Source organism: Haliaeetus leucocephalus, unplaced genomic scaffold (assembly GCF_000737465.1).
Source record: "Haliaeetus leucocephalus isolate CR32 unplaced genomic scaffold, Haliaeetus_leucocephalus-4.0 Scaffold506, whole genome shotgun sequence".
In the NCBI taxonomy this organism is placed as follows: domain Eukaryota; kingdom Metazoa; phylum Chordata; class Aves; order Accipitriformes; family Accipitridae; genus Haliaeetus; species Haliaeetus leucocephalus.
Window position 1 is genome coordinate 6,656,235 of NW_010972942.1, and position 27,526 is coordinate 6,683,760.

Genomic DNA, 27,526 nt, shown 5'->3' on the forward strand with positions numbered 1-27,526 from the left:
GCATGCAGCAGCTGAAAGACAGGAGATGAGTGGGAAATGCTTCTATCTGCACAGGCACTCTTGTCATTAGTGCTCCTCTGTGGGAAAGGTCTCCCCACCACGGGCTGGTGAGACAGTGGCTTCCCTTTGGTGGGTCTCTCTGAACTGCAGGTGTGTCTAACAAGCACTGGGAGTCTCACCAAATCACCGAAAGATCTAGTAGTGTTTTACTTAAAATTTTATTCTAAGACAAGATGATGTTTTCTGTCCGTGAGGACCCACTTGAAGCCCCATGTTTGTGATCTGTAGAGCTTGTAAGCTTTTTGGGCATTCCTGAGGAAATAATGTAGTCATATCTTCTGTGTGTATATTTTGTAGAAGAATACTTCTTTGTTAGTGGCACCCCTGAATAGCCTGTTACTGTAGTGGTATCCTGCCTGTGACTGAAAGAACTTAAGCAGAGTTTGTTTGAAAAAGGTTTATGTGAGATGGCAGAAATGACAGAAAGAATGAAGTTGTTTCTAAATTCCATTTCTCTTGACGCATAATTAGTGTGCTTTTTTTTTCTGTTGATGAATCTTATAGTGTATCTTTCATTTTCTTTATGTTCTGCCTTTCTGTTTGTCAGAATAAGAAGGCAGAAAACTCTGGTAGCTTGCTTGGATACATTTGACATAAAGTACTGTTTGACTTACAGACAGAAATGGCAGGCACAATATTTATGTGGCTAGTGGCATTCTCCTCTTCCCTGAAGGAATGTGTATTGCTGTGCAATGTATGTCCTCTGCTCTACTGGGCTCTTAAGCTCTATACTAATTAAGAGCTTTCTGTTTATTTGTCCACTGATACTTGTCAGTCGGGTCAGGAGTATTGTAAATGGAGATTCAGAGAAGAAACGTGCTTCTGTATGTACAACTTTTAAAAATGGTTGAAAGACATTTTATAAGAACACCAGTTTCTCCTTTTTAGAGATTTGAAACTAACGTGTTATAAAGTCAACCAGCCGAGCAGTCAACCAAAAAAGGAACCAACCACTTTCACAGAGAGTTCCCACAGATTCTTTTGTGAAAATAAAGGCTGTGTACTGTGTAGGTTAATGTAAACATTTTAGTTGCTATCACTGTGAATTTGCAGTAGGCAGCAGGTAGAGAGGAAGTTGTGTGCCTGGAGTGATTGTGCAACTGGAAGGGGGTTGTAGTTATGTCTGGAAAAGCAGATAGTGCTCAGCAAACTTTGTTTCCCTCATTGTGTTATGCTTAAAACTGCCATGTGCGAAGCATTGTATTTTTATTTTTCTATGCCTGTCTCCAGAAAAAGACTAATATTTTTCTCTCAATTTTGTTCCTAGCGTGCTTGAGATGTATCTGAGTAGTGAGGCCCTCTGCACGCACAGTCCCTAGAAATCGTTGCCTGCCTTGCTGAGCCTTGGTGAGTTGTCTATATCCTATTGCATTTAATTGGATTGTGTTACAGTTTTATCTTCTTCACTGGGGAATTTGATGTGAGATGTCTTAAGTTGATTGTGTGAATACAGCAGAACAAGCCTTGATCCTAAGTAATGTATGGTATTATTCAGTGAGTTGAAATACAAGCATTTTAGACACTTTCAAAAATAATGCCCAGGCTGGTTATGGAAGCAGGGACCTTGCTTTAGTGCCAGGACCAGGAATGGGACTCTCTGCTGAGACAGGCTGAAGAGATCAACATATCATGTTCTTTCACATTAAGTTTGTTTGATATTTTATACTGTAACTAAGGAATTGACATTTTTCAAATGTGCTGATTATGGTCTGTCTTACGGCAAAGGTTGAGTATGAAATAATACAAGCCTTTCCATCCAACTATCTGCACTAATAAATTACTTAAATTGAGGGTTGAAATCGGTATAATGACACTGATGACTTAAACTGCTTGTTGCTCAAGAATTACTGTCTGATGACTCCATCAAGCAGTGCTGTGCCTGTTTAACTCTGCTCACAAGAAGGGATAATACTGCTGAGAACTAGAAAAAGGGACCCCTGCAGATTGTTTAGATGCAGACTAATAATAGTTTAGTAGTGCAGTGAAAGAAAGTAGAATATAAATGCTGTGGTTTTATTTTAGGTGCGTTTAATATATCAATGTACTCACTTGGTATAAATCTTTCTCAAATGCATATTTGTAATTTTATGTGAGAACCTTTTCAGGGTACTCATGAATAAATGTTGTCTTTTAACATGTAGAGTGACTTATTAAGGTCAGAAATATGTATTTTTGAGGCTTGCACACCAAATAAAGAGGTGGGAAATGAGCTTGCTGAAAAGGTTTTCAGTTGTTTGGGGGATAACTATTTATAAAATGCCAACTGTTTATGGGTAAAATTATGTATGTCCACATCAAGTATCATTTCCTCTTTTGTTAATTATGTTGAGCAATTTTTGCAAACTAACAATGATTTTCTTTAAACTTACTGAATTTTCTAGCATCAGTGAATGAAAACAGATTAAGAAGCTTTCCAGTGCTTGTTTTTTTTCCCTGCCTTTTCCCTCGGCTATTCTGATAAAACACTTTGTAGTTCACTGCGTTCAATGAAGTTTATAATACTGGTTAATAGTTTGTTTATGTATTATATTAACTTGAAAATGCTCAGCCACATAGATGTTATTACTTATTTACACTTATTACTTACACTATATTACTTATTATTTATTTACACTACTTATCTGGGCTGCATAATGATCATAATGTGCATGTGCAGGTCTTCTCAATAATAAGCTGCTTTTGTGATCATTTAATCAAAGTGTTTTAAAAAAAAAGGAAATAGAGTCTAATTTTTTTTTTCTAGTGAATAGGACTCATAATGAGTTGGGTATATGTAGTGAAGAAAGAGAAAAATGTCACTGCCAAAATTCTCCAAAGAGAACATGAAATTTTGTTGCCAAGTTGATAGTATGTTTGTTTTCAGTTGTCTCAATTGTAGTTTTCCATTAAAAAAGGAATGCATTAGGTAAAGACTGAAAAAGGTAAATATTAAAATAAAAAGCAATTTGCATATAATTGTGCTTTTTTTCCTGATTAATATATGTGGTGAAAAAAGCCCCTCTCTCTTGCTTAGTGTTGCTACATTCTGCACCAAAATTATAAATTTGGTTGTTACTGTGCCAGAAAGTAATCTGGTACCTTTATAGATATTGACTAAAACATAGTTGCTGTGTTTCAAAAGTTAAAAACCTTTAATAAGAACAAATAGGAGATAAATATTTGTATATGAAGTCAATGGTGATGACAGTGAGGAAGAAACCACTGTAAAAAATAGGTGTCATGAAAGGATTTAGAGGGCAAGGATGAGGTAGAGAGGTAGTTCTCCACGCAAAATATCCTTTTGCTCTAAAGGGGGTAGTTATCCATGTGTTCATACCATAGTTCATGCGGTAGTTCAGCCTCGGCTTTTGGCTGGAGTTGCTTGTGGAATAGATGTTGGGTTTGACTGTGTGTTGTAAGACTACCACCACTGTGACTGAAATTATGTGCGTTCAGCCTGTCTACCATTGTATTAAGTTTTTTTTGAAAGTGAAACTACTACTTAATACTTACTGGGTCTACTTTTATATGATATAATGGAGAAGAGTGTGAATCTTGGACTGGTTAAATGGCTTTAGAACATGTGTGTGTGAACTGATAAGAAATAATGTAGATGACAGAATTTGTGGCTGCTCCCTTGGAACACTGGTAGTTGGGGTGGTGGGAAGTAGCTGCTGCATGCTACCAAAAAGTCATGCAATTAAAGATGGTGAGAAGTTTAGACTTTCGTTTAAAGAAAAAAACCCAAACAGATAAAAAGACTAACTTTAGTTTCTAGTCTAAAAGTTTTCAGTCAGAAAACATTTTTTTTCTTTCCTCTTTCTTTTTTTGCATGAAATGGTTTACTTTGCAAGGAACATTTCTCAGCAAAAAAAGAACGTAGATTAGAGAAACCTGTTTTCTGTCACTCTTGATCTGGAGAGTCTGTTTCAATCTAACTTTGTAGTGATTTCATTGGTGTTTGTGTTGTAGTTAGTGTCAAGTGTGATAGAAAATATTGTGTGTCTGTTCTGAGTTATAGTACTCCTTATTGTTGTTTACAGCAGGAGTAGATAAAGAAAATTCTGACAGATGTCTCATTTTTGACTGTCCTCCTAATTCATGTGTGTGTAAAGGGAATGCTGTCAGAAAATAAAGCGCAATACTGAAAATGGAGTGCCTTGCATTGAAATGAGTTTTAAGAGCCTTCAGTATTAGTTTAAGGATGCAAGTGAGGAATCCGCAGTAGGTTCCAAGTATCAAATCTGAATAAGAGAGAGCTCATTTCTATCGGCATGCAAAGCCAGGCTGGGATGGTGCCTACCTAGAGCTCTGGAGCCAGTTCAGAGCACCTTAATTCCCACAGGAGCTGTGTTTCTGAAATACCTGAAATAAAATGTAGGTATCAATCACAGGTATGGATAGTCTTTACTGAATCGGGTTTTCTCATTTGTGGAGGGATCTCTGAGGGATATTTAATCTACATTGAATTGGTTTGTGATAAATAAAGGGAATGTGTTCACATTCCTATACCTCGAAACTGGGGAGTTGTGTTTTGCATGAAATATGATCAGATTTTTCTGTTTTCAGTCACTCCTGTTCAGTAGCGACATTAGTTAATGTGAATTGCCTGTAAAGATGCCTGTAAAAGCGGATGCTTGATTATAGTGAATTTAATGCAATCAGTGTTAAAATGATACTCCTAATCTGAGAGTGAAGTTCTGTGTGGGTGGTACAATGAGAACAGAGGTATTGAGAAATGAGCATCTATTAAGATTTATACAATTGCACCCCACAGATACTTTTTTTTTTTTCTCCCTAGAATTGGAAATGGGAGCTTATGGAAATGTTTGGGTTTTATTTCGTGGAAAAGCTGAAATTTACACAAATGTAATATATTGCCTTTAAAGTTGATGAAAGTTGAGAGTATTGTAGAGAGAAATCTCATCATGCTTGCAACTAGCAGAACTAGATTTTTTAATAATGAAAGCAGTTTTAGAGTACTTTCATAGTTTTGAGGCCACAATGTTCAAATTCATTATAAATCTGGAGTAAACCATTCTTAAATATGTAAAACTCATTAATTACTGTGAATGGATCTAAATGGAGTGCTCTGTCAGTGAACTTTTTACCAAATTGATGGAACCGAGCTTCAGATATATCCAGGACTGTTGAAAACACTGTCATTCAATTGATTGAAGCTTGCCTTTTTTAATGTAGCTATATCCTGGAAGTTATTTTTAACATTTCAGTTTCAGTGACATAAAAAATATTTAGGAAATGAGATTGCTAACTTGATTTTATTCATTTCTTAAATATTGGTTTTGACTTAGTAATGGGCTTTGCTAAGACTTTTTCACTTCTTACCTTGATAGGAACCTTTTTATATGGGCAAAGGTATAGTATATATGCATTTGCAGAAGAAATAGCTGTCATTATCATCCATGGAAAATCAATATGTATTTTAAATATAGATTGATGACATTGTACCACCAGTATTGGAGCCTGGGAATTCTAGAGGGGTCAAGAACAGGACAACTGAGCACTTGCACCATCAAAGAAGATGAGATGCATTTACTTGGGCAGATTTTCCTCTGGGCCTGCCTTTAGCCCCTGAATTGGGAAGAGTGAAATATTTACCTGGCTTGGCTCTTGACAGTAAATAGTATTAATTAAATACAGGGCTTGAAAATGACACTGGTATTTCAGATTAAGGCCAGTAGATTTTTTGCCTTGGCTTTCTGGAAATTGAATTCCAGTAGTCTGTTTATTTGACAGCATTATAGTACAATAATTTCAGGTTCATGGATATTTCTCTACATTAAAGTGGGTGAATTTTCATAATGTCACAATGCTGGGATGTTAGGCTCAGAAGACTTATGTGACTAGAATAGTAAGCGAATTTGCAGCTGATTAATATAAAGTGTGGCACAGTGTGTTTCCATCTGATTAATTTACCTTTATATTAGCTGGACTGGCAAGAAATTACAGGTTTCCTTTTTAAAACAAACTTTGGATGTTGAAAAATTCAGATTAAAGGTCTTAGATAAATTACAGATGTTAAGAAGTTAAGTATAATTAAAATTATTTAGAAATATTACAGTATCGTTGAGAAGGGCTCTGTCTATTCAAAATGTTTTACAAAATCCTCCTCTAGTCATCTCACCACAAGCAAAAAGGGGTACTGATGCTCCTATGTACACAATATTTGTTAGTGTGTAAATGCTTTGGTAAAACTCTGTTTACAACTGTGACCATGATAAATGAAGAATATGCTCTGTTCTATTGTCCAGATTGTTCCCTTTTTTCATTATTAGTACTTTTATTCCTTCAGTAATCACAGTTCAATACACTACAGTGTTCTGTATACACCAAACTCTGTATCTTTCAAAATGACAGCAATAGGCAATCTAGCAATATTTAAAATTAGAATTGAGAAAGGAGTTAGTTTTATGGTAGGTATTGCAAATCAGTTCATCCTTGAGGGAAACTGTAGTGGTGTCAGAGGGAGTTAAAATGTTTCCATTCATGTTTTTTCAGCACGTTTTTCTTTTGCTTATTTTTGGATATTCTCACTTAAACTTTGAATCATCATCCTTAAAAGTAACACATGGAACTGAAGATCCCTTTTTGCATTGGATTCCTTTGTCCTTCAATCTCTAGGTATCTGCTTTACTGCTACAAAAGAGTGAGATGTCTCTGACGTTTCTTTGTTCAGGTTGTAAGCTTGAAATTCTACTGTGTGGTGCCACAGTTTAGTAGTATTTTAAAATGGGATTAAAACATCTACATTACTCTAAAAGTAGGTGGCCAACACATATGAAATTTCACTTGGGCTAATTTTTATGGCCTTTCAGTTTTCAGTTGTGGTTTTTTGCTTGGCTTCTCTTCACAAATCCTGGTTAACTGTGTTTTTATTGCTCAGTCCTGCTGAACAGACTCATGTAAAACTTTTTCTGTCTGGAGTTACAGTATGTAACTTCCAGAATGTATCCTGCAGTGGAATAGGGTTTATGTGCAGCTGATGGTACATGAAGCTTGACGTATGACTACTGATGTTTAAAATGGTTCCTTGTCCCTAACTGTGATTTTAGTCTTTCCTTCCTCATAAGCTTGCTCTTTTGTCATTATCCAAGTTCTAGACTCTTGATCAACAGTGAAATATATCACATGCTGTTCTACTGCTATCACACCCCAATCACGCTACCACCGCTACTGTACACCACAGGCTATGTGCTACAACCTAAAAGGTTAAAATGATATTGTTCTTTTAATTTTCTGCTTTTGTTGGTTAGTGTCTAATGTAGTGTGTGTATAGCACATCAGATTCACAGTAGTATGTATTTATTTTTGAATATCAACATGGAACCATGCATATGGTGCTCTGGTCCTGTTTTTAGGTACTGTGGGCACTTCTTAAAAGGAAAAAAAAAAGTAACGGCCTGCTGATGGTGAACTTGATTCCAGTAACAGCAGTTATCGAAGCTGCCTCCTACTTAGTCTTCATCTTATTTGCTTCATCACTCCATTTCTGAGCTATTTCCTTCCACCCCCAGCTTCTGGGAGAAGTTTTTTGTGTGTTGTGGTCTTCTGATACAATCTGATAAAGCTTTGGGATAGTCCATTGTCTTCCACCTTTGCCATCAGTCAAAGCTCCCAGGCAGCAACATAGGAGGAGCAGTGTTTTGGGTCAGGACAGCTTGATCCACGGTTGTGAGACGCTCTAATATGACTTGGACGTATTTGGGTATGTGTGTATTTTGGGGGGGAATTACTGAAAATGTACTTTTGGCTAGCTTGAAGCTATTAATGAGTTGGCTTGAATTTCGTAGGTAGCTTTGTTGAGGAAGGGGGAAAATTCCCTACTAGTCAGAAATGCTATAGTGGCTTACTTAGGAAATTCTGCAATTAAAAGTTTTGGATTTTTGAGGCTAGATTCGCAGGAAGACTTGGTGGTCAATAAGCCGTGGGGAAACAGCCTGGCTACGGGGTGCGGCTCTGAGCGGGAAGCGGCTGCGGGGGTGTGAGGTGAGGGCTCTCGCTGGCCACGGTTTCAGTGGCACAGCCTGCGCCGCAGGTGGAGGGACAGCTGGTGACTGGTCGGATGGCTCGCCTGCTTGCTGGCGTCTGGTCTTGCTCCCCAAGAGCTGCAGTTTACCCTGCTGCTCCTGGCTGCAGGGTGGCCCTGCCTCTCACAATTGCACCGGGCTGGGGACCGGCAGGTTGCCAGTGTTTTACAGCTGTGGCAGAGAGCAGCTCCCAAGGTCACCCACTTCACCTGGGATGACTGCAAGGGCTGGGGAGACCTTTCCTGTACCCACAGGGGCACCGGCACTCATGGAAAGGGGGGGTATGCCCGTTTTGGGTTGCCGCAGAGGGTAGAGGCAGGAGGGCAGATTGCCACACGCCGCCTCCTTCTGAACACTGGGACGCGGGTGCGCAACAAGATGGAGGAGGGAATCGCAATGCTCCTGATTCAGAGCAGAGGTTTGCATTTGGGTCTCCTGCCTCTTAGGAGATTGCTGCCGTCTCTGGGCTGCTGAATGTTTTTGAGTGGAGCTTTGCTGCCTCAAACAGCTCTGCTTTTTATTGGTGTGTAAATGCTTTGTCAGAGAACTGAATTTCCTACGTCAGCGGTGAGTGTCCTATCTGTTGTGTGCGCCCTACGGTAAAGGACAGTAGTTTCTTCATTTGCCCACTTTTATGGATTTAATTTATTTATCTGCTACCTGTAAGGTTGTCTTCTCAGCCAAGGTACTGCAAAGGAAGCTAAGGTATACTTTCACAGATATATTTAGCAATTAAATCCCCTCGTGGATGCTCTTAATGCTTTGAGATAGCTTACCCTACTTTGACATGAAGTTAGCTATCTGAAACAAGGGCATTTTTCCTGGTGAATTGAGTATTTGCACAACTTGAAACAGTTTTAAAATATGTTATTTTTTTTCCTGTCCAGTGGCAGAAATGAAAAATCCATTATAGGCACAGCTCTGTTCCTTGTATCAGAGGTATTATTGTCCATAGTTAGATGGATGCATTTGACTACAAAGATATAATACAAATTAAAAGTTTCACATGCATATGCCATCTTCTTTCAAAATCCTTTGATAAGGTCAGTGTGAAGTATTTTACCATGTAAAACTGATGAATTCTTGACAACCTGAAAAGATCAAAATGAGATATATTTAGATCTCTCATAGCAAATGAGAAGTTAAAATGTGAACTGTATATAACATGTCTGGCAAAGGTAGAAATAAACCCTTAAAAATTTAAAACCAGTAGTGAGTATTTTGTGCTATGGTGGGAAGGCCATATGCCATAACTTTTCTTGCTGTTGACATGATTTGGGGACTGTTCTTAATGTTCTGATTTTGCGGAAATACCGTTGTACAAGCATAGTGGTAACTTTTTCATAATGAGCTGTACTCTGTTCTGTTACACTAGTGTAAATAATTTTTACTCAAGTTGTATTGCAGAAACTGAGAAAGGAAAATGGTGAGCCTGCCCTTAGAATTTCCTCGGGGGAGGAGGGACTTTTTTAGAGAGATGAGATTCTGAGAAGGGAAACAGGAGGGTTTCTTGCAGAAAGGTTGAGCTAACTAGCAATACAGGAAAGATGAAAAATATAAAATCCAATATTGGGTCAAACCTTTTTCTGCTAATTGAAAATATTTCTCACTTGCATTAGCTGAATGTAAAGACAACACTGTATTTTACTGGTTTTGACTGATTTTGCTTACCACTGGCAGAGAAGGAAGTCAGTAAAAGGGAACTGGTATTTTCTTACACAGACAACGTCTTGAGGAGCAGAATAAATTAATGCAACGTGGTTTTCTGTGAGAGTGCATACCTGCAACATGAGAATTTTTTAATTTAGTATTTTAATAATTGAATGGGGGTTTTTCTGTGTGTGTATGGTTTTTTTCTATGTTGTAATTTGTACTGATTGTATTATCAGTTTTTAGTTCTGTCTTGTTGCTTTGTTCAGGGTACTGGGTAATACCAGCCATTCTTACGCGATGCCAGTGATGGGGTCTGTGGCTTTTATTATGCCAAGCTTCTGCTGTTCTTGTGTTGTGTTGAACAGGCAGTTAAAATGACTTATTCAGGCTGGCTGAGGGTCAGCTACAAAAATTGAACATATAGTTACCTTGGACAACTTTTTTTTTCTAATCAACAATAATTTAGATAAGGTGGCAGGAACCATTTGTAGAATTTGGGGACTTACAATGTTTGCCCCTGCATGTGATGGAAATTCCCCTATAATTATGCCCACAGGAATGATCTTATGTGGGTAACGACAGAGATGGAGCTAGTCCTTGTGCTAGAGAGCCAGTCAGTGCCAGATTTGCCAGACGTGTACTAAACAAGTCACTTGAGCCACAAGTCCCTCACTTTATTAGCTGTAAAATGGGGTCAACCCTCATTATTTTCTCTGTATACAGAATTCAGATTCATTGATGTTTGTGGGTTGTGTAGGGAAAATAAATAAAAATATATTCAAGTATTTAATTTCCTCAAATGTACATAAAATGCCTGCTTCTATCTACCTATGTTGTGAGTTAATACTGAAATTGTAAAAAACACTAGAGAGAACCTGCCTATTAAAACGTAGAAGCAATGGTCTTTTGCTATTTTATTAAACAAGAATCAACCTAGATTGTTTTGAGTTAGCAGTATTTTTGTCTGCTTATGTCATGAGATAAAACATCGAGTATTGACTTCACATTTTACAGAGGAAGAATTAAAAATTATCTCTGTGAAGGGTGACTATGGAGTTACTCTTTGAAATTCTAATTTAACACTTCAGTAATGGGTCAAGCCTGCTCTGAATCCTCTGTGGGATTATTTGATTTGCTGTCTGGTTAACCTCAAGGAAAATGGGATGTCTTTAAATTACTAGAGGTGCTAGCTATCACCTTATAATGGAGCCACATGGGAGAATTTGTTGTTTTAAATTAGGATTGTCACCTGATGACTAAGGGATTATATGAATGGGGCTTATTTTTCAGATCTATCTTGAGGTTGAAAGTTGTAAATTTTTTTTTTCTTCTTTTACTTACCATCAGCTGTATAATTGGAGATTGATATAATTGAGGGATAAAGGGAAAACGTTGTCTTTACCTGAGGAGGGGATGGGGTTAGGGTTTTAGTCTTTGTTTTGTCTTCAGTGTTATTTACGCATGGAGTAGTTTTTCTTCTGTGTTTATTTGCATAAATGTTTTGTACCCCAACAAGAAGAGTCTTCTTTTCCAATAGTAAAATTGATTATTAAATGACATTCATGTGACTGTGGAACTTAAGGAAGAGGTTCTGCTTTTTATAAGTAGACAAAGAAGCAGCTTGAATATTTTGCAAGTTCATGCATGTAATGTTTATCCTGCCGAAACCTTTAAAATTAATTTGCAAAGTATTGAAATACAAGTACTCAAATGTTTTATGCTGTGTCATGCATTAAGGGAGTATTTGGCAGTTAATTAGTAAGTTGAATTTGGGAGGGTAAAGGCAGGATTTCAGTTAGGAATGAGTTCACTCCAACATTTTATTTTTCACTCTATGTTGGATATTCTATGCATATTGCTGTTATAATTTTTTCAGCTGCAGTTCACTTTTAAAAGCCATATAACATACCTAGTCATATTTTAGCAGGTTAGATATTTCTCTGTCTTACAAATTAAATTGAATTTTTAAACATCTATAGTTTGTGATGTCATAGGGTATAAATTAATATAATGCAAAGCTTAGCCTAATACATCATTTTAACGGCACTTAGTGTCTCTTCAGGAGTATTGAATGGACACAAGCTGTGCAGTGTACATACTGAGAAATTTCGCAAGACTTTTTGACATCAATTTTGAAATGAGTCATGGGCTCAGCTCTAGAGCTGCTCTGAGAGTAGCCTGTCCTGCAGAACTTTCCATTGCCAGTCTGTCATGTACCACGTGCCTGTATTTCACCTAAGATTTATTTCTGATTTGAATAACTGTGGCTATACATCGTTTGAATTGCATGTTTAACAGAATTTACTTACCATTGCTTCTGAGAATTTTTTGTTCTTTTTAAGAACACAAGTATATTTCTTCTTGTACAGTTCCATGTATATCAACTTGTAATCAATTTTTGATTTGTATATCAACATGTTGTGGCACGTTTTTGAAGTTGGTAGTAGCTATGGAAATACAAGTCTTGACCAGGTCTGAGGACTTGTGATTTTGGGAGGAAATACTGGGTAAAACAACATAGTCAACAGTTTTGTACATGTGTAGGGGAGGGAAATTTTTTTAGGATGTGAAAGTTTTTCTGTGCTTTCTAGGAGCTGACAGAGATGTAAATACCATACTGCACTAAGGATTATAAAGATAAAAAATATGCAGATTTATTTTACAATACTTCCATCAAAGGTTTGTTTACAAAGACAAAAAAGCCCTTCCTCTGTCTGCTGCATTAAAGTGCATACAATGAAGTGCTAGTTGCAGCAGAAGCAAGCAGGGCCGGGCTCGCAAGCCTCTATCTGAAGAATCGCTTGCATGCACGAGTTGGGCTACTTTGCCACTTCAAGCTGGATAGCTTTCTGGTGATAGGAGAGGTCCTACAGCTACCCATTTGTTGGTTACTAAAAATAGTGGTGCTGAAGTAAGGAGGGTACAGCAGCACAGCACCAAAAAGCCTCCCCAACCCTCCATACCCTAGGATTTTAACAAGTAAATGCTTAAACAAAACACACCATCTCCCCATGGTAGGCAGAGTTGCAGGCTAGCTCATCCCCAGAGTCTGGCTGACTGGCCAGCTTCTGCAGCATGCCCTGAAGGTCATTCATTTGAGCTATTTGGAAAGAGGATGGATTCAAGATGCACAGGTAAAAAAGCTTGACTAGGGAGTGCTTGATTTGCTTCTCTTCTTCTTCTTCCTAGAGGGGAAATACAAACTGAAGTGTCTTCTGACTCCAGCTGTATTAGGGGAGTATGGGAGTTCACACAGACAACTTCCAGACAGAAAACTCAAATACAAAATATTATTGTGAAATAGTTAGAAATCTTTAGATCAGGGCTGCTGTTAAGTGTGCAGAAGAGTGATTTTATTATTGGTCGATGAAGTGCATCTTGATTTATCTTTCCCTTAACCCTGAGGTAACCCTTCAGAAGGTGAAAGGTGGTTCAAACTCTTATTAGTTGAGATCTGGAGATTTCCTGAATATAAACTTCCATGTTTTGCTGAGTTGTGTGGCCACAAGTCATCAGGCTTTCTCTAGAATTTCAACTTGGCCCAAAGCTGGGACTCAAGAAAGAAAGAATAGCACTTAATAACATAATTTACACAGAAAGTTTTGTGTGACAACATTTTGCTTTTATTAGCTACTGTTTTGTCTCTATTCTTTTTAATAGTAGATTGGTAGTTTAGGCTGTATTTCAGATAAGTCTTCCTCTTCTGTATTTATGTACAAAATACCACTAAGAATAAAGCAAGAGATACAAATTTTTTTCAAGCTTGCTTATAGCATGCATAGAGAAGTAATAAATGTTCGAAGTCCTAATGGAAAACTTCTTCAGTATTGTAGGGGGTTTTTTTCTGAGTCATGGTTTTGAGGGATCATTCACCATGAAAGGACTAGTTACTTGGCAAATCTTCCGCTAGTAGTTTGGGTTGTATTTTGATAGGTAATTCGTAAGACATCTTCTCTTTGTGATCATGTCACTTCCCCCCAATGGCGACAACTGCTTTCATGGGAAACTAGTAGTAAGAACATGGACTGATGTATTTTTACTTTAATGCAATTAAACATCTGGAAGTAAGCAGTGCCATCATCATGTGAACAGCCAGGTTTCTACAGAATCTCAGGAAATACTCTTGACTGCTTTTTGCAAATGTCTGCTACAGTTATCTGGTGTCTTTTTTTTGTTCAAGATACTCAATTTAGTGGCCTGTACACATTGTTAGGGTCAGTTTGACATCTGGCCAATAGTCCTTCCTGCTTACTATTAAGTACTTATCGTGCTTGTTGCTCTGTGTGAAATTAATATATATTAGGCTTCACGACGGTCTTGTGAGGTAGGGGTGGTACAGGAAAGTCGGTGGCAGAAATTAGGGTAAGAAACTAAACTGTGTGTCTTCTACATATTAATGAGAAAATGAATAGGATGATGGCTAGTTGCAAATAAGAATTTGTAAGCATGGATAATAGCTCAGTCAACTTGAGTTTCATTTGTAGAAGCACACTGTATTGCAGAGTGAGAAGTTGGTAGCTGAGTAGTATCTGTGTAAATAAGTTCTATCCTAGTGAACTTTTTCCCTTCAGACCTGTGCTATGTTTATATTAGCTGGGTCTTTTAAATACAGAATAAATGAACAAGAAAAATAACTCTCTGGCAACAACTAAGACGAACACTTCATAAGGTGTTTAAGAAAAACAATCTTGATTTCCCTCTCTCCCCCCCTACTTCTCTGCCTTCACAGTCTCTGCTTTCTGCTCATGTCCGGCTAAGATAATATAGTAAATGTCTAAGCTCTCGCAAGTAAGGCTGTCACATTGATGTTTAACTGACTTTGAAGCAGTGCAGCTGTAAAGGGGAAATGAATTCTGTTCTCTGTCAAAGCCTGTAAAAGAGTGTTTGTTTTAGCAGCTACTGAAGATGGAAGTGTTTATTCCATGACTGTGTTGGTTGTCAAAGCTGGACATATTTTCCTGTATTAATAATATTTGGAATTTTTCATTAGTTATCATTTCCTGTTGGTTCTTGAAAGGAGTATTGAGATGCTGATCACTGTCACAATCTTTTTAGCTCTTCTTTCTGCATTTGAATGGAAGTCTTGGAATTCTGGGGGTGGGGTGTGTATATGTGCACACACATGTGTAATTATGTATTATATAAAACTTTAAAAGCAGTTGCAAATGTCTGATACTTTTTGATCCAAAAAGACAATAGGTTTTTGTACAAGGGACAAAGAGGCAGCTCTTCCAGTTTGTCAGATGATGGAAGACTGTACCTAATATGCATGAAATGCAACTGATTAGTCATCTTTTTGTGTTTTTTTTTTTTATGACTTCTGCCACAGACTTTTGCTCCTGATATACAGAATGCTGTCTTGATATTGAAAGACTGATCAGGATCTGGATACTTACTCTTGCTGAAATGTGTGTTAGTCTGTGTAATTTATTTCAAAAGTAGCTTATCACACACCCTTGCCAAATCTCAGCCATTCAACACAAACAAAATCCTCCTGAACTGTTTCCGACACATTGTTGCTATAGTGGGGGGCGGGGGGGGGGGAAGGGAAGAAATGGGGTTGGAGTATTTCTGATTTGTTTGGCTGTTTAAGATAGATCATCTAGAGCTGAAACTTAATTAAGTATAAGGGATTGAAATGGGAAACAATAACCATGCTAAGTAAGCCTGTCACGATCTTGGCATCATTAGAAGAGAGAGCAAGTGGTGAGGGAAGCTGGATTTGTGCGGGTGTTGCTTACAATGGTGTGTAACTTACTAATTACCTTTGCTGTAAAATGGTTGGTAAAAAGCCAAAATACTGCTTCCCTAGTTCCCTAGGATCCTTGTTTTGAGAGGATTATACTTCCCGCTGTTTTTACAAGAATTATGTGGATGCCAAAATGTTTCCCAAGCTTCTCTTTGATGATTGGTACAATGTAACAGGGAAGGCTGACCAAAAATTACTGAGGAAGTGAGTAGGAGAGAGATAAAAAGTTGTGAGAATAAATTAATCTGATGGCTGTATATTTATGCATCTTCCCTACCCTCCTCATTTTTAGTCTGGTTTCTAAAGGAAACGAAACTCATGTGGTCATGACTGAGACAAAACATGTTTATGTGCGTTTGTGGGGTAGTGTGTGTGTTTGCTGTTTCCTTCCTCTCCTCCAAAGACACTGTGCTTCTACAGGTTGCAAGAAACTACGTGGTCAGGTAGATGATTGCCATCCTGTTAGTGAAAGAAGGACCTTACCTGTTGACAACCCTGATTTGGCATCAGAAAATCATTATGGAAGAGCAAAATGGATGGCTGAGGGCACAAAGCTGGTCAAGTGCAGAGGTGCTGGTGTGTTTGTCAAACTAAATTTCCATGTGCCTTGCTCTTTCTGCTTGTCGGCTGGAGATTGAAACACCTTTTGATGCAGAGGAATTGTGAGGTTTAAGACTTCTATATTAAAAATCAGAAGATATGTTATATCAAGACATTGTCTTAACGTGCTTCAAAATCTATTGATAGAAGTCATGTACAGTATTAATATAATCTTCTGAGATATATGGGTAATTAAAATTTAGAGCTCCCTTTCTTTAAAGAAAAGAGTGAAAAGCTTTACATATGTACCCTGAGAAATTTAGGTTGAATATACAAATTATGGATCCTTTCATTGTACGAAAGTAAAGTTATTGCTGATAATTGTAGCCTTATTTTTTCATCTATGGGCTAGCAATAATGCCATGTCTTAACATCCATTATAAATCTCTGTTGATTTTCAAGGTAGAGGCAGAAAGAAAAGATACAGTATTGTCTGGCAGTGGGGCAGTGCAGGCCTTCATTTGTCCTTCCCCACGACTAACATAATGATTTTGGCTGTCAATGCTGCAAGTTGTTTGTTTCAGCCTCAGATAATCAATCTGATTAAGTATCTTGGCAGTATTTGATATTATACAGAAAGCATTTGAAATGGCAGTGATACTTCACTGAGCTACTGCTCATGTGGAAAGCTTCCTTTTAATAGTCTTAGTGATAACAAAAACTTACTGAAAAGAGTGAGGTAGATATATATAAGTGTATATGTACGTATATATATCTTTTAGCATGAGTGATTGTAGACATAAACCACTATGAGAACTTTTTCTTATGTGCTTAGTTCCTATTTGGACGAGTGAAAGCAGCAAGATTTATGTAGTTAGTCTATTTTAAGTATTACTCAATAAAAAGGTTGAGGAAAAAGTTCTCTGAATGGTAACATGGTATACACAAGTGTCACAAACTCAATCTTTTACTGGCCAGCTTTGTGTTCATCAGACATTTCTGTGAGGTAGAAGATGCCCTTGGTCAGGTCTGATGCCCCTGGTGAGGCCAGCTGTACTTCAGGAAAACTGGAAGATGCAGTATCTTCTTATTTGCCCTGAACAGAGGTTCTTCAGCATGATTGCAAGCCAGCTTTAGCCTAGGCTTCATTAATTCATAAATTCAGTGGTTGGATGGCTTTGCTTCAGTTTAACTTGCAAAATGACACCTAATAAACCTTTTTGTACTGGGTTTTCCCCAGAAAAGCCTATTACTTGCCAGCTCCCACCAGGACTCACCAAGTCCAGAGCCTGCTGCAGTGTGTCTGCTAGCCAGGAGTCTTAGTTTCATCCCTTTTGTCTCACCTGTCTTCCCTCCCTTTCTTACTGCAGAGTCAGTGTAAGAAAGGCTAAAACTTTTCTACTTCATAACATCAAGGCAGAAATTAACTTTGCAAAGGAAAAAAAAATCCCCAATCAAACTGTAAATAAATTTACTTTCTAGTGAAAACTTCCTTCATTCACCTTCCTCAGCATTAAAAGTAAAATGGCACGGTGTGCCTGATATGTGAATAAATGCAAGCCTGATTTAGCTTCCTGACTACAGCAGAAAAAAATTCAGGCATGCTTTTTAAGGAATGGTTATTTAAAAGTAATGTGTTTTTGTTGCAGCATGATTATATATTTAACAGGAAACTAGGTTGCAGTCTTTATGACTAACTCTTATTACTACTGCTCCCTTGGTTTCCAGGAGATGAGTATAATGTTATATAAAATCTTCAGGTATGTAGCACCATCTCAGACAATTTTCTTTTGTCCCATGGTATTACTGCTCAATCATAATTTTATAAAGAAATGTATTAAATTCAAAAGCTGTATCAATATAATGTTTTCATTTTCTTTCTAACTCCTTGTTGTTGGTCTGGGTGGACCATAGGAGGACAATAATGCGACCACATCCTGAGGTTTTTTGGTTTTTAGTGTTTTATATGCACAAGTACAAAATGTATCTGGAACTTGTGTTTTACATGAAGGAAAAACATTGGCTTTTTAAATCAGTAAAACATACCAAGATTATTCCATTTTTGAGATTAAATCAAGGAGGGAATTATTGGGAAGATTTTTTTTCCCTATTACATATATTTTTAAAAGACTTTTTTTATTGACAAAGGTAAGTATATAATGAATAGCATTTCTTGACCTATGTCATTTGTCACATAGGAGCAGTATTTACCTACAGTAACTCTATAAAGGATTGCATGTGTAATTGCTCAGAACTCCACACAAACCTTTTCCAAAAAGTTACCTGGGAAAGAAATAATCTGGGATCTGTCCTGCACAGACTTCCATTTGAGAGTCAGAAGCATTAAGCATTAATATTTTTCTAAAGACCACCAGCCCTGTTCAGTTACTTTGGTAGCAATGCAGATATTTTCATATAGCTGCATGTATTTTATGATTATTCTTTAAAATACCAGGAATGTTGCTGTCAGTGTGCCTTTTACCATCGTATATTACCATGATTTGACAGCTGACAAAACAAGCGTGCGAAGGCTGACATTTGTGCCAGATGTCTTTCATTATATATTTTTATAGGCTTAATTTTTCATGTGTGCACTTTATATTGGCAGCTTTAATTTTTTTTGCAGATGAAGCTTAATTGTCTTTCTTTTATGCACATTTATATTTTAGTAGATTAAAATTTTACCACAAAATGTACTTGTAAATGTAACCTAAAAAGGTTCGACCATTCTTTAGGCTTTAGAAAAAGGAGTTGAAAGCATCTTATTCTGATACAGAAGCTTTTGACCACCTGAGGAGCTTAACGCTGTGTTTTTCCTTTCATCGCCTTATGGGGTGGTCCTTGAGAAACTCTTGTGATGCTCCTTTAAGGAGCAGACAGAGTCCTGTTATCCATAATAAAGTGTATAATTTAAATTTTTGCACTGACTTGGCTGGATTCTGATGATATATGTTATTTTATGGCAGTCTCTGAATCCTTGACAAACAAGTGAAGTACCCCTGAAGCTTGAGTTGTCTCTTGGGTTTGGCCCTCCTGCCAGTTGGTTTCCTAATGCGCCTGGGAGGTGTCTCACATGGAGGAACTAAACATAACGGAGTCCCTCAATGGTCCCATAGCTCCTGCTATACACTCACACCAGCTGTCAGCCCCTTTTTACGCTAGTGCCTTAGGAAATGGGAGTGAAGGGTAAGAAACATCGTTTAAGTCTTTAACAAGTGTCAGAAGTTAAACAGGGTAGGACTAAGCCAGATTTTTATTTACCTTTTCTCAAAAATAGTGAGATATCTGATATATGCTTGTTATATATAAGTATGAGATTATGGTTTCAGAAATTTTTCACCAACTGTGTGGATGAAAGAGAGATTCTGAAATAACAAAATAGCCAGCACTATGGCACTTTCCTGCAGTGACAGGGACTCGAGTTGTAAAACTGCGAACTTGTCTGATTCAAATTAGGGTTTTAAATGTGTAGTAAGCACCAGGACTGTTCAGTGGGTTGTCTTGGGGTGATACTTTCATCCTCACTCGAAGGTTCATCCTGAATCTTTGGTTTTGGTAAATTAGTGGTTTTTTGGTGAATGCTGTCTTTTAGAAAATCTGAGTGCTGCTAATCTGAAGTTGAGGAGTCTGCAGTTCCAGCAGTGCCCCCTTCTCCCTACTTCCTTGCAGTGGGAAGATACATGGAAAGGAATGGAAAGCAGGTGCCATTGCTTTTGCCCAAACAAGTTTATGATCTTCTTCCAAATGAGATTTTGATTCTGGAGAAAACAAAATGGTGGGAAAAAGACCCGTGGTGACAGCAATAAGATGATGAGGGAGTACACTAAAGTCTTCTGAACATGATGGAACAAAATTTCATGGACATTTTTAAGACAATAAATATAATTATTGAGTCTTTTATGTATTTCCTTTTACATAATGTCCCACCCGCCCACACACACTTGTTTTGCTCCACTGTACTTTACAAGACTCTGTGTTTGTGTGTAATATTGTGCTGTAATCCTGTCATTCCCTCCCTCAACTTCTCCCTTAAGAGCTTTCAAATAATGGTTTGAAATGTTAACACTTCTCTTTTTGAAAAATATTTTTCCTCAGCTTTCAAATGAGCACCACTTTTAATTGTACTTCTGATACTTTTCATTTTTCTGCATTTAAGAAACTGAATGGTGCACTCTCATTCTTTGTTTCCTTTTGGTAACAGAAACCATAAAAATGAATAGGACCTAATTTGTGCCAGCATTACAAAACTGGTAACATTATCTGCATACATTTGAACACCATTCAGAATTCTAGTTTTATGAAAAATTTTCTCTCATCTCCCTTTACCAAATGCAGAATTCATCTGCATTTTAATATAACATAGTCATTGAGATAAATGAAGATAAACATGTGGATGTGGAAGGGCAATAAAATGAGAAATTTGAACTGCAGAAGGCTTTAAAAACTTAAGATACTTGTTTATTTTACTCAAGTGACAAATGTTTTTGGCAAAGAAACTGTTATGGCAAGTTAGTTCAGTTGTAAATATATTAATTTGTGTATTTGACTACAAATAATATGATGGATATTTTTATAACCATCCTTTAAGAATGTATTTTATTTTAAGATATTACAATCTTAAAGTACGTAAATTTCTGTTGCACTGTTTACATGAGTAATAGCCAGCAAATTCTAAATTAGGACATACTCTTATTTTTCATGCACAACTGTAGTCTACGGTTTCTGTTCCCAAATCTCTTAAATTGAGAGCTAAAATGGTGATTTCAATAGTCATGAATTTCTGTGTTTTAGTATGGACAACATGTATGGCATTGTTTCAACATAATTATGTGACTTAAGTGTTTATATACTTTCCATATATCTCAGGATTTGGTCAATAGAAGAAGTTAAAAGTCCAGCCTCTTGTGGTTCAAATAACCAAGTAAATAAATAAATTGTCATAAACTCTGGCAGAAGCAGAAAGATTGGGCTATTGTATCTAGTGCTGTTCTACAAATTAAATGAGTGTTTAGCTGTCTCCCAAGTGTAATACACAAATGGATGTTACTAAAATATGCACTGTTATTACCCGTTGAAAGAGTTACAAGAAAAAAAACTTTAGAGTAACAATTTTACTTTTCACATAAATGCGTTTTATTCCTCTCCTTTACATGTTGTTTTCCTGTCCTTTTTCTATCTACTGGTGTTACATCACTTGCACACTTGGTTTTTAAAGGCTCTTGTGAAAGTATCACTCTATTACTTCCAGCTGAGTAAGTACTCAGTTGCACCTCATAAGCTTTCCAAGTCACGTCTTGCAACAGTGACAACCCTGTTAGGAAAACAACTGAGTTTTTAAAGCCCTGTTCTTGTTCTCATGCACCACGCTAGTGATGCTTGGAGCTGATTGTGGGCCTATCGATGAATGACGGTGCCGTAATTTCAATTATTCCGTTCAGTGGTGATTTAGATGTTGATCGGTTTTCAGATACTAAGCCTGTTCCTTAATATAGCATTTGGCCACATGTGTGAACTTGTCCCGTTAAGGAACAGCCTTCAGGGAAAATGAGTCCTGAAACATTTGGGCCTGGAGTTTATACATTTCCTAGGAACTGGAAAGTAAAGAAGAAATGGGTGGACTATTTCAAAGGCATTGACAAAGTACCACTGGCCTATGCCAATGAAAAGCAAATAAAACATCAGCCTTTTGTAAGGCAGAGTATAAGACTTATTTCCTTGATTGCATTTTATGAAATTTGTCTTGTACTTAAACTTTTAAACAAAGTTCTTGGTCCATTCAAGTGCTGTCAGTAGTGAAAAAAATGTTGGAAGGATATGCAAGACAGTTTTTATTCTAGTGCCAGTTCTACTATTCAACCTTTATGTCAACAACTTTTGTCACCAGGAATGTAATATAACCAATAGCAGAGTAAAATCTCAGCCCAGCTGTCTGGGGATGATTCCTCTGCTGTTGTAAATTAGTGGGAATTCTTGTGAAAGAAGCTTTCCAAATTGGGAGTGCTTTGGGAGAGTATCAGTGCGGGCTTCAGCTGCCTTTCATTTGCCTGCCTTAACTGTATGTTATGTTTGTCTTTGCTCCTAAAAGTTGTACATAAATAATTACCTGCCATCCTACAAATAGCCCAACAGAGCTGCAGTTGCAAAGCCAGCTTTGAATGGGCTGTACACAAAAGGTATTTGAACTGTGTATTTGGTTGTATTTGAAATTACTTTTTGCCAGAATTTTTCACTGACCTGTCGTTCTTTGGCTCTGTAATTTCAGAAGGCTAACATACATAAAGTTCAAACCCTTATGGTAAACTATTAGTACTCTTAAGTCCATTTATTTTCTAACATTTTAACATTTTCTGCTGAATTATGGATGTTTGGTTTAGTTATCTTGCTTTAGCCAAACATTTTTGTCTTTGATACTGCCAATTTCATGATCTGTAGGGAAGGTATGTTTAATTTAAGATCCAAGGACACTTGTGAAGGGCTTGTGTGTGTGTGTGTTCAAAGACAGAATTAAGAATAAATCCTCTGGGTTTTTTCTTTTTGACCTTTTCAAACTACAAAAATGTGTTTTAATGGGTTTCCTCAATACTGTGATGCATGGAAGCTTTGTTCTACCTTGTTCTTAACCTGCTTTTCATTGTGTCTTTCTTTTAGTTTGGCTCCTATGAAATATGAGAGTCAGATTTCTAACATACAGCATGTTGGAACAGGTTTTACTGCATCTCCTTTCTTACCATTTGTGTGTTTGGGTACATGCAGGTTTCAGAATTATCTATCTTCAGTTGCTGATTAGAACATTTAATTTCTTGCAGTGTTAAAAAGAAGACCTACTTCAGTAAATCAGTACAATTTTACCTTTCTTCAGCTTAAGCTATAGTTATCTATTTTTGATAGATATGACCTGCTTATTTTAATTCACTTTTGGGCAGAAGTCAACAATACTGAGGGGGAAAGACCTCAGACAAACCAGGTCTATATTCCAACTGTTGGGGTGGCTAACATTTTCTGCTTACTCTGAGAAGTACTTCAGAATGATATTACCTTGTTTTCACATTAAAACTAGGTTCAAGGCTACAGCCTTGAATACTTGCTCTTTTTTTTTTTTAGATTTCTTTTTTGTCCTGCTCCCCGCTTTTTTAAAATTACTATTATTTTTTGTATGTTCATGTAGAAAACCTTTAATGAACGAGGCTTCTAGAGTTGAAAGGTCAGGGTACTCCTCAACTTTGCAGCAGAACTATGTATTTTAACAACTTTATGTGAATTAGATATGAACAGTGTTTTCTTTAATTATAAATTGTGGGTGTGATAGTGTTTGTTTCTGGTGGCATTTTGAGCAGATCTACTGTCATAAGGATATTCTTGAGGGTTTTTTTTAAGCATTAGTTGAAATTTTTGCAACACTAAAATATTGTACTATGGCTAGAAATCAAAAAATAAAACTTGTCAGCCAAACAAGATTTTTTTTCAGTCTGGTTGAAATTGAGGAAATTAGAAGAAATAATGAATTCCAAGGGCATCTCTAGTATCTATGCAAGACCTTTCTAGGCCTGATTTAGTAAAGTAATCTGTGATTTTTGTGTTCTGAATGACTGCACGGAGAAACGGTCTTAAAATTTGTTTGTATAGTTCTTCTCTCATGATGTTTCTATATGGTGTTTCCTAAAACCTCTCATTAGCTGTTTTAAGATAAGCCAGAGGAAAAAAATCTGATAATGGTCTGTAACTTCTTAAATTTTGCCTTATGGACTTGGCTGTTTAGAGGACTCCGGTATATGTTTTATATTGTTGTTTCACAGAAGCAAAACAAAATCATGCCATCTTTTTAATAAGAATGGCAAGTTCAACAGTTAGAGCAGTTACTCCAGTTGTCCAGATTTCTAATGCCCCTATCATGCTATCTGGTTTTGTGTGAGTTTTTTATTTATTTGGCTTACTCATTTATGCTTTTTTTTTTCTTTGAAGAATTTCCCTTTGGAGATGTGTTCTTTTTGCTGAGCTAATAGAAGCACTAGAGAAATGCTTTCTTTTTTTGAAAGAGTGTTACATTTTAATTCTTTTTTAATTTTTTTTACTGCTAAGGCTCCTAAAAATGGAGGCAGTAATGGTTTGTTACTTGAGAAGCTTTCATGCTCTACTGGGACATATATATCTCTTCAGAGAACTTTACAACACTTTTGTAACTATAACTGTGCATCACTAAGTCCCATCAGTTTTTCATTTAAGAAGCCAGAAAGATACATGTTTGTTTCTGCACCAGCATTAAACTGAAGAGTTGCTGGATACCAGTTCCATGGTTAGTTCCCTAGGTCGTGCTGCTTGTGCAAAGGTATTGATCTTCAGGGTGTTTAGCAATCTTTGTGAGTTTCCCCTGTGTACATAGCAGAATTTGTCACACATGGGATATCTTGCCCTGGAAGAGGGCTCATTTGTGGAGGCTGTGTGTTCTTCTATTTGGGGCTTTTCTGAATGTTATGAAGCACAATTTAAGTTTTGCAGGAATGCTCAGCCAGTAATCTCGGTTGTCTTAAGTTTTAACATATGTCATATTAGCTTTTTAACACATAAGACAAACCTGAATGTTTCCAGCTGTTATTTGAAATCCTAGTTCACAAGAACGCTTGTTTTAAGAACTGAAATTTATTGCATTTGTGTGACAAGAAATAGAAATAAATATGCTACTGTATATACTTGTTTACTAACAGCATAAATTGATGGAAGCAAAATATTTATGTAGAATAGTACTACTTGGAAGAACATTTTGGGGAAACAAAATCTTCTTTAATTCTTTACAAAAAAATTATGAATACTAAAACTGAGGGATTGCTGACATGTCTTTTTACCATATCGCAGAGTAGGGCAACCCTGTTCTGTTTTTTTAATTACATTCTGCACAAATCCAGTGGTTTTTTTGACTTCCTGGATTATCTTTTAAACCTTTTTAGCTTCATGGAGAGGACACACAGACTTGGCACTTGCTGTGGTTGTAGGAAACCCAGAAGAAGATGCTTTGCATGGTAAAGTAGAACCTACTGTGTGTTCTGTTCTTAAAAAAACTTAAAAGCACAGACATCTAACTCTCCAGTTATAGCTAGTGTTTGTATGGTGTATGTGTTACCTAGGGAAGTTGTGCTGGTGGTGACAGAATACATAGAGCAGCATTCCACAGAACTTGTGACTTTGTACCCTGAAAGTGTTTAGCAACCTGTAGAGATTATAACAGCAAACATTTTAACCAACTTTGAAAAAGTCACTATTACAGGAAGAAAATAATCATTTAACCTTAAACAAACACTTTATGAAACTTGTTAGGAAAAAAAAATACTGTTTTATTTTTATTTTGTGGTTTTGTTTCTGGATAAACTGTGCACATGTGCAAAGGTTTTGCCTCCTCTTTAGTATAATAGTTAATGATGTTGGCCATACAGGGTGGTGGGTAGCAGCAGCATTTTATATGTAGCACAACAACATAAATGCCAATCAAGTTATAAACAGCAAAAAGAGTTAGCTTAAAATACAACTGAGTTAGGAAGAAAAATCAGATTTTGACAGTACAATGTAAATCTGACTATTCTGTACAAAATACAGTCTGGATCGTATATACCTACTTATTGCCAATCTTATGTGTGCGTTTTGGCAAAGTGCATTGGTGTTTTATCAGGTGGAGAAAGTAAAAAGTAAACTTAATAGGTATCAGGAAGACTAGCAGTTCAATTCTGGAGAAATATATTATTGCCAGGATGTAGTTATTATGAGGCCATAGTGAGTTTAGTAACAATAATAATACTGAAATTGTTAGCAATTTGAAATCCATTAAGCCCATCTGGAGGTGGGTGAGACTGTACAAACAGCATCCTTTTTCTCTCCTTATAGCTCTATGAGTATCTTTGCAACAAGCTTACCTTATGTGCAACTGAGTTGGCTTTAGCCATTGATAGGTTTTGAATATGAAATAGTAGTGGAGCATGTTGTATTTTGGGTATTTTTGGTTCAATCTTTCTGAAGATGGACCATTTAACATGGGTTTATTTGTCAGCCATGCATAAAACTGTGGTCCACTACACACTCTAGAGTATGAGAGATCCATGCCACATTCAAATGAGCTTTGTGTCTACCTGAAAGGCTGGTGTGCCAGCTTAGCACAAAAATCCATGTTATGGTACAGATTTAGGTGTCTCCTCAATTTCTGCAGTGGGCAGAAATTGCCCCTGTGCTTGGGCTTGGCTGAAGCTAAGGGGTAACTTCCCACTTGGTTCCTGCGCTTGTGTGTCATGTTTGACTTTAGGTAAATGAAAACCAGTCCATTTCTGACAAGTGTCTTACTTTACATTCTCACTTTGGTGTAGAGTTTAAGGGTTACTTAAGGAATAAAATGATGCTTCTGATTTGTTCACCAAGGATAGTAAATTCGGCTTTAGAATTCCAGTGAGTCATTGAAACTATACATTTAAATATTGAATAGAATGGTGTTTCCTAAGCAGTTATTTAAACAAAACACTGAGTGATGTTCAAAAAACCATCTTTTAATTGGCTTAGAAAGCTAATTAACGAGAGGGCCTTTAGGTCTTGAAAAACCCTGAGAGTTAATATTTGCTTTTCAGATGTAAAAAAGGGTTATATAATTGATTAGTGTGAGCAGCCTCTGCCTTTCAGACTATAAATAAGGAACATAGCTCCAAAGACACCAATTTGCCAAAATAGCTTGGATATGTTTGAAAACACTATTAAATAATTGCTAGTTTTGACTTAGGTGCTATATCTATGGAGCCTCTAATAGGTATTGAATAGGTATGAAAGGAAAGGTTAACTGTTTGACTTCTTAAATATACTTTTTTTTTTTTAAACTTAAACTGAGCCAGGGTTTTCCAGAATTTTTTAGCAGTGGAACAGCTCTCCTCCTTCAGTATGTTCAAGACCACTGTGCACTTCTAATAGAGACTTAACAGGGAAAATACTCAAAATAGGACCATGTGCCAACCATGGGCTTTTGGACCACCATTTGGAAACTGTTGCTTTTTAATATTTATTTGTAAGCCTATAGTATAACTCTTTTGGCCACAGCATGAACATATGTTTTAATAGTGTTAGTACTGTAAAAATCATAACACTGACTGTCATGATTTTCTTCTTAGATAAATCTTCCACTGTTACTGCATTTTTCCAGTTTTTTCATGTTTGATCTGCTGTATTGGAAAATATAAGTTTTTATACTTGAGTATCTCTACATGTGGAATCATTTAAAAATAATAAATACATTTCCACATACAGGCTTTTCATGGGCCCTGACTTTCAGAACAGCGATTAAATACATGCTCTTTTTCGAAGAAAACATTTACGTAACATTTAACTGAGTAACATACGCCTTGTTAAATAGGGGTATCTCCTGAGCTGGAAATTAAAATTGCTAAATTTTTTTTCCTTGATTCATTCTTTATGAAACGTGAGCAAGCTCAGCTTTTGTAGCTGATTATTATGGACATATCAACTTGGATATTATCAAAGT

At 36.8% G+C, this 27,526-nt stretch overlaps 1 protein-coding gene across 2 annotated transcripts in view; it reads left to right on the forward strand.

Annotated features, from left to right (window-relative positions):
* The first annotated feature begins 1,327 nt into the window (after positions 1-1,327).
* NCOA2 (nuclear receptor coactivator 2) overlaps positions 1,328-27,526 on the forward strand; it is a 185,260-nt gene continuing 159,061 nt past the window's right edge. Inside the window, exons 1-3 of one of the 2 annotated variants that reach the window (XM_010575896.1) lie at positions 1,328-1,411; positions 19,146-19,153; positions 24,310-24,319. The gene's annotated coding sequence lies outside the window, so the exon portion shown is untranslated. The remainder of the gene's footprint in view (positions 1,412-19,145; positions 19,154-24,309; positions 24,320-27,526) is intronic. The other variant, XM_010575897.1, reaches the window with a different exon arrangement.